Source organism: Coregonus lavaretus (genome assembly GCF_964263955.1).
Source record: "Coregonus lavaretus genome assembly, contig: HAP1_SCAFFOLD_1236, whole genome shotgun sequence".
Lineage (NCBI taxonomy): Eukaryota > Metazoa > Chordata > Actinopteri > Salmoniformes > Salmonidae > Coregonus > Coregonus lavaretus.
In genome coordinates this window covers 38,685-52,775 of record NW_028159838.1, presented here as the reverse complement: position 1 = coordinate 52,775, position 14,091 = coordinate 38,685, and the positions used below count along the sequence as shown (strand labels likewise).

General features: G+C 44.3%; 1 pseudogene across 1 annotated transcript; it reads right to left on the bottom strand.

Moving 5' to 3' along the window:
* Nucleotides 1–9,510: 9,510 nt before the first annotated feature.
* LOC311122400 (beta-2 adrenergic receptor-like) lies at nt 9,511–10,787 on the bottom strand (annotated as a pseudogene). The gene has a single exon. The product of its transcript is annotated as a beta-2 adrenergic receptor-like (transcript).
* Between the last annotated feature and the right edge of the window lie 3,304 nt (nt 10,788–14,091).

The window sequence follows — 14,091 nt, the reverse complement described above, 5'->3', positions numbered from 1 at the left end:
TTTTAGAGTTAGAATATATAACTTTCTCCCATCGGAACTTATTATCTGGAAGTTTAATTTCCATTTCATTAAAATGCATCAAATTTGGCTGCCACTTAAATGTTCTAGTCCACCCAAGGTCTAATAATCCATCATAACCACCGGTAGATAATGTATTGTCTGTAGAACACTCAGTCAGTATTCAAACCATGACCTCCGTTATGCTGTGTAATATGAAGCCTTTCTCATCTCAATTCAACAGATGGACATTTCTGTTTGAATGAAGCAGCACTCAGTTTCTCTCTCTCTTTCACATTTATTTATTTATTTATCCCCCCTCTATTCATCCTCTTGCTCGCTCTCTCTCTCTCTCTCTCTCTCTCTCTCTCTCTCTCTCTCTCTCTCTCTCTCTCTCTCTCTCTCTCTCTCTCTCTCTCTCTCTCTCTCTCTCTCTCTCTCTCTCTCTCTCTCTCTCCCCCCCCTCTCTCTCTCTGGTCAGATGCCAAGTATGGTTGTTTTATGTGGCAGTATATCTAGGTCTTCTGGACTGACAGAATAAAGATGATCATGAAAATGTGATCATTCGGAATCTTGGACTGAGGCATGGCCTCGATATGAACAGATTCCTTCCCTCCATCCATCCATCCCTCCATCTCTCCATTCCTCCATCCATCCATCCCTCCATCTCTCCATTCCCTTCACCCTAGTCACATGCTCTTGGCCTACTTTCCCATACTGAAATAGCTGGTTGCCACAGTTCAGTCAGACCTCTACATTCTGTACAAACAGTGATTTCCCTTTTCTTCAGTGGGGAATTTCACATGCTACAGAGAGTCACAGGAGCCTTTCTCTGTTTGTTTTGCTTTGGTGTTGGACTGTACACCCTTTATGTTAATGTCTGTATATACCATGTCCTGTTGTTAATAAGGCTTCAGCATGCCTCCCATAGAGAGAGAGAAGGGGGTAATGGTGGGAAACGGAGGCCCAGAACATGGAATTGCACTTTAGGGAACTCTCTGTACAAACAACACTATGTTATAGCACTGTAGGATCATGTAAGAGACTGCACAGAGACTCATTGATTTAGAACAAGGGTAGGCAACTAGATTCAGCTGCGGGCCGATTTTTGTCTGCGCAGATAGTCAAGGGGCCCAGAACCTAATTATAATAATTTGTATACCAAATTGACCACAACTCAGTACAAAATAAGATAGTATTTGAAAATACCAATCATTTATACCTTGATTACCTTGAGGCATTTGATGGGAATACTTGGGAACAAATTTCCTAAATATATAAAACTTTGGGGGGCCAAACGAAATCAGTTGCGGATCGGTTTTGTGGGTCGGTTTTTGTCCGCTGGTCTGCTGCCGACCCGTGATTTAGAATGTTAGTGATCTGTTTTGGTGTTTGTGTCAAATATAGCCTGATACAACAGATTGTTATCGACGATTACATATTTGTTGTATGGAAGAGACACAGCATACATCCGGCCTTGATTTTCTCTAGAGAATTTGAAGTGAATCTTCCATCAAACCTAATGTTTTACTCACGCTATCGGTTACACAATTTAATGTGAAAGTAATTTTTAAGATACCAACTCAGTGGCCTTGTGGCTAGAGTGTCCGCCCTGAGGTTGGGAGTTCGATCCCCGGCTGAGTCATAACAAAGGATGCTTCTCTGCTTGGCACTCAACATTAAGGAGATAGATTGGGGGTAAGGGCCTGTGACAGACTAGAGTCCTGTCCATGTGGTTACTTGTACATAAAGCTGCCTCAGAAACAGGAGATCTGCTCCTATGAGCCGTTCTGGCTCAGCCAAGGCTACTTACTTACAGTGGGGGAAAAAGTATTTAGTCAGCCACCAATTGTGCAAGTTCTCCCACTTAAAAAGATGAGAGAGGCCTGTAATTTTCATCATAGGTACACGTCAACTATGACAGACAAAATTAGAAAAAAAAATCCAGAAAATCACAATGTAGGATTTTTAATGAATTTATTTGCAAATTATGGTGGAAAATAAGTATTTGGTCAATAACAAAAGTTTCTCAATACTTTGTTATATACCCTTTGTTGGCAATGACACAGGTCAAACATTTTCTGTAAGTCTTCACAAGGTTTTCACACACTGTTGCTGGTATTTTGGCCCATTCCTCCATGCAGATCTCCTCTAGAGCAGTGATGTTTTGGGGCTGTCGCTGGGCAACACAGACTTTCAACTCCCTCCAAAGATTTTCTATGGGGTTGAGATCTGGAGACTGGCTAGGCCACTCCAGGACCTTGAAATGCTTTTTACGAAGCCACTCCTTCGTTGCCCGGGCGGTGTGTTTGGGATCATTGTCATGCTGAAAGACCCAGCCACATTTCATCTTTAATGCCCTTGCTGATGGAAGGAGGTTTTCACTCAAAATCTCACGATACATGGCCCCATTCATTCTTTCCTTTACACGGATCAGTCGTCCTGGTCCCTTTGCAGAAAAACAGCCCCAAAGCATGATGTTTCCACCCCCATGCTTCACAGTAGGTATGGTGTTCTTTGGATGCAACTCAGCATTCTTTGTCCTCCAAACACAACGAGTTGAGTTTTTACCAAAAAGTTCTATTTTGGTTTCATCTGACCATATGACATTCTCCCAATCCTCTTCTGGATCATCCAAATGCACTCTAGCAAACTTCAGACGGGCCTGGACATGTACTGGCTTAAGCAGGGGGACACATCTGGCACTGCAGGATTTGAGTCCCTGGCGGCGTAGTGTGTTACTGATGGTAGGCTTTGTTACTTTGGTCCCAGCTCTCTGCAGGTCATTCACTAGGTCCCCCCGTGTGGTTCTGGGATTTTTGCTCACCGTTCTTGTGATCACTTTGACCCCACGGGGTGAGATCTTGCGTGGAGCCCCAGATCGAGGGAGATTATCAGTGGTCTTGTATGTCTTCCATTTCCTAATATTTGCTCCCACAGTTGATTTCTTCAAACCAAGCTGCTTACCTATTGCAGATTCAGTCTTCCCAGCCTGGTGCAGGTCTACAATTTTGTTTCTGGTGTCCTTTGACAGCTCTTTGGTCTTGGCCATAGTGGAGTTTGGAGTGTGACTGTTTGAGGTTGTGGACAGGTGTCTTTTATACTGATAACAAGTTCAAACAGGTGCCATTAATACAGGTAACGAGTGGAGGACAGAGGAGCCTCTTAAAGAAGAAGTTACAGGTCTGTGAGAGCCAGAAATCTAGCTTGTTTGTAGGTGACCAAATACTTATTTTCCACCATAATTTGCAAATAAATTCATAAAAAATCCTACAATGTGATTTTCTGGAAAAATTTTTCTCATTTTGTCTGTCTATGATGAATATTACAGGCCTCTCTCATCTTTTTAAGTGGGAGAAATTGCACAATTGGTGGCTGACTAAATACTTTTTTCCCCCACTGTACTTACTTGTATTTAAGATGATGAGAAAGTGGTATTATAAAATACTGTGTGTTTTCAGTTATTGAACGAGTGGATGTTTGGAGAATAAACAAAAACACTAGTAACATCCGACAAATACATCATTTATTACTGAAATACAAATGTCATTAGAGCACATCTTGCATTTCATAAATACCACAGGACATTAGAACACGGATCGTTAGCCCAACCAAAACAATGACAAAATCTAGTGCGTAAAGATCTTGAAAAAGAAACATATAGTAAACATTGAACTGATACAAAACTTCCACTCAGACCACACAGCAAGTTCACTTACAGATACAGGTAGGGCTATTTTATTTATTAAGTGTGATTGTGAAATCTAAACTGTGTCTCTAATGGTACTCTATTGCCTATGTAGTGCACTACTTTTGAAGAGAGCCCTATGAGGCCTGTAGGGAATAGGGTGCCATTTGGGATGCACATTAAGTGTATTAGTCTGTGGTAGCATAACTATTGCTGACCAGCCACTAGCATAGGCTGCTTGTTCTTCTATAGGACACGACTCACAGTTAGGTACAGCAAAACAACAACAAATTAAAAATATTACCTGAACAGCCATCACTAGCTGTCTACCAGGTGATCAATAGCCGTCTACCAAGCTATCACACACCTCATACTCATACAAAACATATACACTCACGCACACGCACGCACACACACATACACACACACTCACGCACACACACACGCACGCACATAAACAGCCACCGCTGCTGTCCCATGTCACAGAGACATTGAACCACTGGACGTTTCCCATTTCACATTGAGTATTTAAATACTGTATTCCCGACATTGCTCATTCTGATATTTCTACTACTGTACTTTGTATTTAATTCCACTGTTTATACACACCACATATTTATTTAGACACTGGATTCTTTACATAGCTCACTAATATCAGCGGTGTAAAGTACCATGGTAAAAATACTTTAAAGTTTTACTTGAGTCATTTTCTATTAAGGTACAGTATCTTAACTTTGACTTAAGTGTGACAATTGGGTTCTTTTTCCACCATTGACTAATATACAGCATGCACTGCTGCACATATAATTCTTAGTATATCTTGTGTAAATCCTTCCGGTGTACATACGTATAGATTGCATCTTGATTACTGTTACAGGGCTATTTGTGTTGTTAATTGGATTCCTCCCGACTTTCTTGATATCTTTTTTTGTGTACATTTTTAAACATTTTAAACATTTGTGTACTTGTTTGACATTTTACTGCATTGTTAGGAACTAGTAACGTACTCATTTCTCTGCACCCGCTATAACATCCGCTAAACTGTGGACACCAATAATACCCCCCCCCCCTTAGCCAACTGTCTAAACTTGTAGTTACCGACTGGGCATGCAGGGAATGTGCCCAGGGGTCCTGACCTCCAGGGGGCCCCCATTGATTTAGTTAGTTATTCTCAGTCAGATATCGTTTGAACATGGCATAAGTCATGACAAAATGTGTAGAACTGCAGCGAATTTGCTGTAAAATTGCACATTAATCTCTCCACCCAATAGCAAAATGTGTAGAGGTGCGGAAAATATGTTTAATAAAAAATTGCAACATTTCCTCTATGCCCCATGGCAAAATGTGTAGAATTGCAGTTAATGAAATTCCATTCCATTTACTCGAAATGTTTTATTTTATTTTTTTATTTTTATATCTCTCCGCTGTCAAGAGGGGGGACACTAAAATGTTTTCTCCGGGAGGTGGGGGCCCAAAAGGCTAGGGCCGGCCCTGCAAGCAAGCACACACACACACACACCATGGTGAACTTTGACACACACAGAGCCAAGGTGCAGGGAGAGGTCATGACCAGGAGGGAGCAGTGTAGATGTCTAGGAAAGGACCAGGATGTTAGTTGTTCTTCTTTAGAAGCTTTTCTTTTTTTCTTTTTTTGACACAACAGACCACAGTATTAAAGAAACGGCACTGAGATGTCCAATTCACACAAACAAATACAGAGCACACATGCAAGCTTTTACAGGGGAATATAAACCCTCTGGATTTGCATTCATTCAAATGTAGGCTCTTTATATCCATGGATCAATGTCTAAAACCATGTTTTCTTTTCACTGTCTGTGTCTTTTCTGTACAATTATCCGTTTTTGTAGGCTACTACTGCAAAAGTAATGAGATGGTTACTATATTTGCACATTCCAAATGACAATGAAAATGTATATAATGAATACTTTTTACCATGTATTTATGAATATGAAAACAAAATCCAATAAAAAAACGATATTTATTTGCTAGGCACACATTGACCCATACTAACATATTATTTGTGCAGCAGGGCTTTTTGACAGCATGTGGTGCTGACCAAAGCTACAGTACAGGACAGAGAGATTCCTCCAAAATAACAAAGTTCACAGTTTCAACACCGTTAGCTGACAACACTTGAGACGGAATACCATTTGCACAAACACACGCATACGGACACACATATCAGTAAAACTGTTATAGACATGTAGAGGAAAGCCATGCCGACAGTAGCTACATTTAGCGTGGCACTACTATTATCATAGCACACTGCTGATCACAAGACTGTCTACAGCTAGGGGAAGTGGTTGGGTTTATTTCTAAAACAGCTTGGGGAAGTGATCGGGGTTATGTCAAAAGCAACGCCTCTGCTAAAAGTTGCCTCGGCTATCCTCCAGTATCTGTTGTGATCTTGCTATAGATCAGATAGCTGGCAAGGCGAGTGAGTTGGGCTTCCGTAAAACAAGATCCCCATTAAATCCATACTGCTCCCCTCTCCTCCCGCATCTGCAGTGTAATCAAGCTGTAGATCATAGGGCTGCCTGGCTGGTCAGAGGAAGGGGTGTTACATCCAATACAACACCTCAGGGAAATGTTGTTTCCCCTCTCTTCAAGTGGCTGACCAATACCCCCTATGCACTGTATTGTGCACTACTGTTGACATAAGCCAATAGTGCACATAAACCATACAGTATGGCACGGGTCAAAAGTACGGGTATCATTTGGGACACAGCCACAAACACTTGAGGAGTACGGGGAATAGTGTGCCATTACAGACTTGAGGAGTACGGGGAATAGTGTGCCATTACAGACTTGAGGAGTACGGGGAATAGTGTGCCATTACAGACTTGAGGAGTACGGGGAATAGTGTGCCATTACAGACTTGAGGAGTACGGGGAATAGTGTGCCATTACAGACTTGAGGAGTACGGGGAATAGTGTGCCATTACAGACTTGAGGAGTACGGGGAATAGTGTGCCATTACAGACTTGAGGAGTATGGGGAAAAGTGTGCCATTACAACCTTGAGGAGTATGGGGAAAAGTGTGCCATTACAACCTTGAGGAGTATGGGGAATAGTGTGCCATTACAGACTTGAGGAGTACAGGGAATCGTGTGCCATTACAGACTTGAGCCCTGTGCTCCTCCTGCTAACCGTCTGGCAGACTGGAGAAACATTATACATCCTAATCTTGAGATTGTTCCCTGCCTGCGGCTGCTGTTTAGGAGGGAAGGAGTCGTCTGATTCCCCGGCTAAACAGCGGAGATAATGGATTTATCCCCTGTTTATCGGCCTGGACGGGGCTCAGCCATGAGGAATTTCCTGGAGAAAAACAAACCAGAGAGAGAGAGAGAAAGAGAGAGAGAGAGAGAAAGAGAGAGAGAGAGAGAGAGAGAGAGAGAGAGAGAGAGAGAGAGAGAGAGAGAGAGAGAGAGAGAGAGAGAGAGAGAGAGAGAGAGAGAGAGAGCGAGAGAGAGAGAGAGAGAGAGAGAGAGACAGAAGGATACAGAGAGAGAGAGATAGATACAGAGATAGATACAGAGAGAGAGAGAGAGAGAGAGAGAGAGAGAGAGAGAGAGAGAGAGAGAGAGAGAGAGAGAGACATAGACAGAGACACAGAGAGAGAGGGATACAAAGCGAGATACAGAGAGAGAAGAGAGAGAGAGAGATACAGAGAGAGAAGAGAGACATAGAAAGAGAGAGAAACTAAGTGAATCAGATGTCATCAACAGCTGTAGAACCAGGTCAGTGTCTAGTCGGATCATTGCGCAGATTTCCTGAACGATCCAGACCAGTTTACATTGAAAAAACTCTGGAAAACTTCACAGAGATCCAAAGACCCAGCGATCACATCCTGATCCGAAACATCTGAATCTCATCTCAGTCCACCTGTTGTCTCATTCACGTTTACTGGTCTGACCCCATAGGGTCCTGGTCAAAAGTAGTGCGCTAGATTAGGGTGCCATTTCCGATGCAGCCTGCCTAGGTCCTGTAAGCAGCACATGTAGGGCAGGAGACAGGGACACTGTTATCTCTGGCCTGGTTCCACAGACTGTTTGTTGTTCCATGGAGTCAGTCTGTACCTTTCTCTCTGATCACTGAGGAAACTTCTGACTCTGCTCTCAGTAAACACGGCTACTTCCCAGAACGACAACGACAGATCCAGTCAACAAACCGCAGACTAACCACTGACTTCTGATAGAAACACTGGGAGACTTGGGAAATTGACTTCTGTGTAGAAGCGTAAAGATAGAGCTGAGAGCTGACGAGAGGAGAGAGGTGACAGGAGGGCTGATGTGACACTGGGTCAGATCAATAAGGCTAGGGGAGGTGTGGCACCGCAGCGATTATCAATTGACATGTCGTTGAATGCAAAAGCCTTGTGTGCCCAACTATTAACATAAAGACATATAGTACACCAGAGAAAAGGCATGGTGCTGTCTAGATGTACTCTAACCTCAAGACTGTGGTGCCCAAATCACACAGTTAAGTTTTGGCCTTAAAAGTTCTTGAAGCCACTACAGTCACAACTTATGACTGCTATTTTGCAACAACAACAAACAATAACCATATTTGGGACTCATTTCATTGACGTATCAAAAGGAATCGCACAGCACAAGACAATTCTGTTTCTGTCAGAACAGTCACCCTGAGGCAAGTGTTCGTTCCCCCAACTCTCTACATCCAAGCAAAGCTATTGTAAATATTCTATGAATGTAAAACCTCCGATGATATCTGAAAACTCCTCCTTAATTAGCAATAAATATGAATGTCAAGAGAAGGGAGAAGTATCTTCTGAAGAGAACACAGACAGCGTGTTTGAGGAGTGAGGTTTTGGCAGAGGAGAGAGAGACAGAGACAGGTTCTACGACAACTGTCATCATTCCTCTGAGTCCTTCTAGTATCTCACAGAAGCCAGAGGAATTATGAGCAGAACAGAACAGAACTCTCAAAAAATGTTGGGGTGTGTTTTTTATGTCACTTTCTGCACTGTGTTTCTATCTGCATGAATTCCACTGATGTTGACATTTTTTATATCTTGTGTGAAACTCAAGAAAATGGTTCATGGAAAAACAAATGGAACATGGTCCATATGTGTCACGGCAGTAAAGAGTCTCTTCTCTCTCTCTCTCTCTCTCTCTCTCTCTCTCTCTCTCTCTCTCTCTCTCTCTCTCTCTCTCTCTCTCTCTCTCTCTCTCTCTCTCTCTCTCTCTCTTTCTCTCTCTCTCTCTCTTCTCTCTCTCTCTTCTCTCTCTCTCTCTCTCTCTCTAATTATTCATAATAATATATGCCATTCAGCAGATGCTTTTATCCAAAGCGGCTTACAGTCATGTGTTCATACATTTCACGTATGGGTGGCCCCAGCGGGAATCAAACCCATCACATGTTTTGCGTTCTCGACCCTCTAAGGAGATACTATAGTCATAATGAATATTAAGAATAAAACAATCTTGTGGGGTTATGAGCCAGTCTGGTTTCTGTGGTCAGTGAATCTATGTGACACATTTAGATAATACATGATAAGAAAATAAACATATCTCAATTGACACGGTGAGGTAGATGGAACAATCTACATGATCTCTCTCCAAATGAACATATCAAAACATAAAGTGATCTACTTATCAAACCTACTGGTAAAAAAATTACAAATTCCTCTCCTGTCCTCAATCTAACAAGCCCCACCCGTGTTACCCACTCACCATTCACCCTTTATCAATCCATCAACTCTTATCTCAGTGACTTGGTGAAGTGACAATGGCCGATCGCAGTGAAATATGTCTGTCTGTTCCAAAGGTCAAAGGCGAGGGGTTAAAGTACAGTCGTTAACCCTTTACTGCAGTTCCCGTTCGGGTCCGTTCCATCTGCAGCTCCACCCCCACCCACCTCTCCCCTCCCAGAGCTCCCGTCTGCAGCTGGGTCACAGTCCTCCGAGCTCCCCTTACTCCTCCCTCCCTGCTGCTCACTCTGCCAGCTGTGCCCGCTGTACACGTATCCATTAGTAGGCCCTAGATTGGGGAACCGGACCTTCTTGATGCACAGGATCTCCTTGAATGCGTATCTGAACTCAGGGCTCCTGCAGTAGATCAAGGGGTTGAAGGCGGAGTTGGCGTAACCTATCCAGTTGAGTATCCTGAAGGCGAGTCCGATGTCCCCTACCTTCCAGATGGCTACCACCACATTGAGGAGAAGAAGGGCAGCCAGCACAGCGTGAAGATCCCCATGATGATCCCCAATGTCTTCAGGGCCTTGTGTTCCCGCAGGCAGAACTTGGTCTTCTTGAAGCCTCCTCCAACTCCTCGGCTCTCGTTGTTACTCTCCACCCCTCCTCCTCCTCCCATGTTGTTGTTATGGGCGTGGAAGCGGCCCTCGCTGCGGTCGATCTTGCGTAGTTGTTGCTTGGCCTCCTGGAACACGCGGCAGTAGACAAACACCATGACGACTAAGGGGATGTAGAAGGAGATGATGGAGGAGGTGATGGCGTAAGCTGTGTTGGTGTTGAAGTCACAGCAGTTGCTGTTTCTGGATGCAGGCCTGTGCCTCCGCGTCGTCACTGATCCACCACTTCATGTGGATGGGCAAGAAGAGATGAGTCCAGCGATCACCCACACCAGCAGGACCACCACGCGCGCCTTACCCTTGGTCAGCAGAGACTGGTAGCGGAACGGAGAGGTTATGGCCAGGTACCGGTCCAGCGCTATCACGCAGAGCGTCTCGATGCTGGCCGTCACACACAACACGTCCGTGGCGGTCCAGAACTCACACCAGAAGCTGCCGAAGTGCCAGGTGTTGAAGATGATGTAGCAGGCGCCGAACGGCACCACGATGAGACCCATGACCAGGTCGGCACAGGCCAGAGAGGTGATGAAGCAGTTGGTGATATTCTGGAGTCTCTGGAACCGGTAGATGGCTATGATGACCAGGATGTTGCCAAAAACGATGCCTACGACCAGCAGTGACATCAACATGCCTAGGAGGACCATCTCCACCTCACTGTAACCGGGCTCGCCGCCAGCCGCCCCGGCCCATGATATGTTGACTGACTCGGTGACATTGAGGGAAGGCACAGGGGGGGTGAGGCTGCCCATGGTCTAGAGATAGGAGATAGAGAAAGAGACAGAGCGATGGAGAGAGAGAAAGAGACAGGTAAAAACAAGAAGAAGCAGGTTAAGCAACAAAAAGAAAGAGAGCGAGACAGAGAGAAAGAGGGGAGAGAGAGAGAGAGAGAGAGAGAGAGAGAGAGAGAGAGAAAGACGGAGAGAAAGATGGAGAGAGAAAGAGAGAAAGAGAGAGAGCCACAGAGAGAGAGAGAGAGAGAGAGAGAGAGAGAGAGAGAGAGAGAGAGAGAGAGAGAGAGAGAGAGAGAGGGAATGATGAAGTGATATGAGAGTGAGGGTAAAAACAGATGAATGTACACCGAAAGAGGGAAAGACGGAAAGACGGGGTGAGGGAGAAAAACAGAGACAGTGAGTGAATAAAAGCGAGAGAGAGAGAGAGAGAGAGAGAGAGAGAGAGAGAGAGAGAGAGAGAGAGAGAGAGAGAGAGAGAGAGAGAACAAGAACGAGAGAGAGAGAGAGAGAGAGAGAGAGAGAGAGAGAGAGAGAGAGAGAGAGAGAGAGAGAGAGAGAGAGAGAGAGAGAGAACGAGAGAGAGGAGAGAGAGAGAGAACGACAGAGAGAGAGAAACGAGGCAGACAGCGTGAGGGCTCAGGTGAGGAACAGGCTAAACAGGCTAAAACAAGGTACTTGAGAGAAACCCCTAGACACATTAGACAAAAAAAACAAACAGTACATGTACAACCTCCACAGGTGTATAGTTCCTCATCATTTGCATCTTCTGTCAGCTCCCCCTCTCTTTTGCTCTTTCACACTCTCTCTCTCTCTCTCTCTCTCTCTCTCTCTCTCTCTCTCTCTCTCTCTCTCTCTCTCTCTTATTACTGTCTCACTCTCTCCCTCACACAGTCAGCTTGCCGTGCAGTGTTTCTGCTAATGTCGCTCTGTCAGAGCCCTTATAAGATTCAGCGATGACATCATAGCATGGCCTCAGCCAATCAGATGCCTAGCCTGACGGGAGAGCTGAAGGCTGCAGTGAGGTGAGTTTGAACAGAGGGCAAGAGAGAGTGCGAGAGAGAGAAAATAATGCATGCAGAGCAGAATAAGGACTATGCCACTAATTATCAAAATCCAAGAAAGTGCCGTTAAACTCCACAACCACCTAAAGGAAAGCCCTCACCTACAGAGAGATGAACCTAGAGAAGAGTCCCCTCAGCCAGCTGCTTACAAATACAAATAGACTCCACAGAGCCCCAGGACAGCAAAACAATTAGACCCAACCAAATTATGAGAAAACAAAATGAGAAGTACTTGACAAATTGGAAAGAATCAACCAAAAAACGGAGCAAACTGGAATGCTATTTTGCCCTAAACAGAAAGTACACAGTGGCAGAATACCTGAACAATGTAACTGAATCATAATTAAGAAAAGCCTTGACTATATACAGACTGAGTGAGCATAGCCTTGCTATTGAGAAAGGCCACCGTAGGCAGACCTGGCTCTCAAGAGAAGACAGGATTTGTGGCCACTACCCACAAAATGTGAAAACCGAGCTGTACATTCTAACTAGCTGCCAAATGTACGATAATCTAAGAGACACATACAGTGGGCTCCAGAAGTATTGGGACAGTGACTCATTTTTTGTCATTTTGGCTCTGTACTCCAACAATGATACAATGACTATGAAGTTAAAGTGCAGACTGTCAGCTTTAATTTGACAGTATTTTCGGGTGAATCGTTTAGAAGTTACAGCACTTTTTGTACATAGTCCCCCCATTTTAGGGAACCAAAAGTATTGGGACAAATTCATTATACAGTGAGGGAAAAAAGTATTTGATCCCCTGCTGATTTTGTACGTTTGCCCACTGACAAAGACATGATCGGTCTATAATTTTAATGGTAGGTTTATTTGAACAGTGAGAGACAGAATAACAACAAAAAAATCCAGAAAAACGCATGTAAAAAAATGTTATATATTGATTTGCATTTTAATGAGGGATATAAGTATTTGACCGCTCTGCAAAACATGACTTAGTACTTGGTGGCAAAACCCTTGTTGGCAATCACAGAGGTCAGATGTTTCTTGTAGTTGGCCACCAGGTTTGCACACATCTCAGGAGGGATTTTGTCCCACTCTTCTTTGCAGATCTTCTCCAAGTCATTAAGGTTTCGAGGCTGACGTTTGGCAACTCGAACCTTCAGCTCCCTCCACAGATTTTCTATGGGATTAAGGTCTGGAGACTGGCTAGGCCACTCCAGGACCTTAATGTGCTTCTTCTTGAGCCACTCCTTTGTTGCCTTGGCCGTGTGTTTTGGGTCATTGTCATGCTGGAATACCCATCCACGACCCATTTTCAATGCCCTGGCTGAGGGAAGGAGGTTCTCACCCAAGATTTGATGGTATATGGCCCCGTCCATCGTCCCTTTCATGCGGTGAAGTTGTCCTGTCCCCTTAGCAGAAAAACATCCCCAAAGCATAATGTTTCCACCTCCATGTTTGACGGTGGGGATGGTGTTCTTGGGGTCATAGGCAGCATTCCTCCTCCTCCAAACATGGCGAGTTGAGTTGATGCCAAAGAGCTCGATTCTGGTCTCATCCAACCACAACACTTTCACCCAGTTCTCCTCTGAATCATTCAGATGTTCATTGGCAATCTTCAGACGGGCCTGTATATGTGCTTTCTCGAGCAGGGGGACCTTGCGAGCGCTGCAGGATTTCAGTCCTTCACGGCATAGTGTGTTACCAATTGTTTTCTTGGTGACTATGGTCCCAGCTGCCTTGAGATCGTTGACAAGATCCTCCCGTATAGTTCTGGGCTGATTCCACACCGTTCTCATGATCATTGCATGGAGCCCCAGGCCGAGGGAGATTGACAGTTCTTTTGTGTTTCTTCCATTTGCGAATAATCGCACCAACTGTTGTCACCTTCTCACCAAGCTGCTTGGCGATGGTCTTGTAGCCCATTCCAGCCTTGTGTAGCTCTACAATCTTGTCCCTGACATCCTTGGAGAGCTCTTTGGTCTTGGCCATGGTGGAGAGTTTGGAATCTGATTGATTGATTGCTTCTGTGGACAGGTGTCTTTTATACAGGTAACAAGCTGAGATTAGGAGCACTCCCTTTAAGAATGTGCTCCTAATCTCAGCTCGTTACCTGTATAAAAGACACCTGGGAGCCAGAAATCTTTCTGATTGAGAGGGGGTCAAATACTTATTTCCCTCATTAAAATGCAAATCAATTTATAACATTTTTGACATGCGTTTTTCTGGATTTTTTTGTTGTTATTCTGTCTCTCACTGTTCAAATAAACCTACCATTAAAATTATAGACTGATCATTTC